The sequence below is a fragment of the Monopterus albus genome, unplaced genomic scaffold (assembly GCF_001952655.1).
Source record: "Monopterus albus unplaced genomic scaffold, M_albus_1.0 scaffold214.1, whole genome shotgun sequence".
In the NCBI taxonomy this organism is placed as follows: Eukaryota; Metazoa; Chordata; class Actinopteri; order Synbranchiformes; family Synbranchidae; genus Monopterus; species Monopterus albus.
In genome coordinates, this window is record NW_018128094.1 from 455,555 (window position 1) to 458,096 (window position 2,542).

Genomic DNA, 2,542 nt, shown 5'->3' on the forward strand with positions numbered 1-2,542 from the left:
CCAGCCTCTCTCGAGGAGTAAGGTTCCAGAGCCCAAGCTGTGCGTGGAGGTGACCCCGACTATCTCTAGCCAGTACCTCTCAACCTCCCGCACAAGCTCTGGCTCCTTCCCCACTAGCGAGGTGACATTCCATGTCCCCAGGGCTAGTCTCCGTGTCCAGAGATCGGGTCGTCGGGGCCCTTGCCTTCAACTGCTGCCCGATTCACTACTTGTAATTATTTTCTTTTTAACTCAATTATCAAATCAAGTAGAAGTTATTTGTGTAAAATGACTAGAGATTTAGAGACTCTCTGCCGGTGATATTAAAATCATGTTGGGAACTACTTTTAACTATGATGTGCCGGTTTTGCTCACTCTGTGTTAGTGTCTTTCAATGCTGGTGTAAACTTTTATCTAATGAGTATTTAAAGATAGCATATTAAGCTATTTGCCAGCAAGTGTTTGGTAAAATATCCTGTTGGCTAATAGACTTTTCCATGGTGTCAGAAAAGAAAGCATTGTAAGTAGGAGGTGGATGATTACATCTCATCATTTAGTCCTGCTCATAACTTTCTTAAATCAGTCAGTACTGCTTCACGTAATATACCTAATATACACACACATGCCCACAGCGCGGTGCCACCTCTTCTAGAACACCACTGATGGAGGACGCCCCCTTCCCAGCCCTTCCTTTGAGTATGTCTCAGCTCCAGGCTCCCCCACAGGGCTGTAACTCATACGTCGCTAGTCGCCACAGTATACTGCACCTTCTGCTGAGGCACATATAGAGCAGCACAGCCAATGTTTTTAACAACTCAGCAGAGAGAGGATGCCGGGAGGAAGTGTAAAGTAGGCAGATGGACCAGAAAGAACTGAAGGTGGTTAAATAAATAGAGATGCCAGGGTAAGAGAAAATATGACAGAATGAACCTAGTGAACTTCAAGTAGAAAATGTTTTTTTCCAGTGTATGATCTAGAATATGACACCTATGATAAAAGAAAACTATGTTATGGATGTAAAAAGTTGTTTTGATGGTTAAATAACATTATTGCACAAAAGAAATCATGAACTGTCATAATCTGCCTTTAAACCTACAAAAACTGTAAAAAATAAAATTATGTGGAATACGGAGTCAGACTGAGACAGGGAGGCTGGTGGAGCACAGTGAGAGTAAGCTGTCTGCAAGAAAAACTGGGAAAGAGACAAAATGAGTTGTCTAGTGCCCAAAGGAACTGAAAGAGCTCCATACTTCTAAAGCCTTCACTTGTACATTATGTATTATTTATGCTTTCCTCTGCTGCTCTCTGCCAAGCTGATAGACTAGCTGACTGCCTGGCTGGCTGAATCACGCACTCACTGGGTGAACAGATGAAACACTGACCTGACTGACTGACATGTGATGCATGGTGGCAGGCAGGTCTAATAACAGCTATCTTTCTCACACGGTCTCGCAGTGAAAGAAAAGGTGTTGTCTGGTTTGAAGCTTTCTGTTAATCAGGAGGTTATCAGGTAACTCTTTTATTAACCTAAGGTGAAACCAGGGTTTGATCCAAAAAAGAAGAAAACAAATTAATTCCCATTGACAGTTAAGCCAATGACTAAGCTAATAGCTTTGGAGCAGAGCCTAGCTCTTTTTAAAACGATCTAACATAATTTATTCAATGTTTATGTTTTTCCAGCATTTCATAAGTGTCCTTGGGCAAGACACTGAACCCCCCCACATCATGGCTTGACAAAAATGACTTTAGAGAAGAGCTTCGGGGATGAAACACGTGGATGAAACCAAGGTACAATAACATACAGCAAGTACCTGTACAACCACAGTGTTAATGGGAGTAGATTCTTCTCTGCTCACAAGATAAATGCTTTTCCAATTTGTTAAAATCACAAAAGTCACAAAGGGTTAAACTTGTAGCAGCTACAAGGATGCACACACACAAAATGTTGCATGTTATGTGCAATGAGTTACAGAGGATGATCTTGACTGTGACTCCCTTCAACAACTTGGGTTTTATTTCATTTCTATCAGTTATGTCAGCATAGGAATATAGAGACATCTTTAAACATACAATAAGACCAGTGGGGCATCAAAGTCTGAGTTGAGGAATATATTACAGTGGCATTCATCTTTTACCTTCAGAAAAGGAATTTAGATCATGTTGAACTGTCAGCTTGTTTGCGACCTGATTGCCTGCTTGTTTTTCAGACCTCATCGCACACAGTTTTAGTGATCACTGCCCTCTGAGATTGCAGCACTGTGATAAATGTAATATTTAATAGATAGGTTATCAAAACCGATCAAACCAATGTATAAAAATAAAACCCAAGTTGTTCTAAACTATATTTTTTTTCACCAGATACCAAGTATTTTGCCATCCAGTGGCTACTGCAGCTAATAGACTGTTACAGGGTGAAGCTGGATGTTACAATACTGTTGGGTGAAAAGTGACACTAGCAATAAAACATGTGAATAAGAGTCATAAAGTCAAAGAGTAATTTGACTGTTTAATAGTTTACACAGCAATATTTACTTAATGTTTATGAAGCTTTGGCAAAAGTTCA

The 2,542-nt window shown here is 40.3% G+C and overlaps 1 long non-coding RNA gene across 2 annotated transcripts in view; it reads left to right on the forward strand.

Moving 5' to 3' along the window:
- Positions 1-2,542, forward strand: part of LOC109971043 (uncharacterized) — a 24,337-nt gene that overhangs the window by 4,437 nt on the left and 17,358 nt on the right. For both annotated transcript variants that reach the window (XR_002276485.1, XR_002276484.1), the window contains exon 3: positions 1,660-1,767. This is a non-coding gene — a long non-coding RNA (uncharacterized LOC109971043). The remainder of the gene's footprint in view (positions 1-1,659; positions 1,768-2,542) is intronic.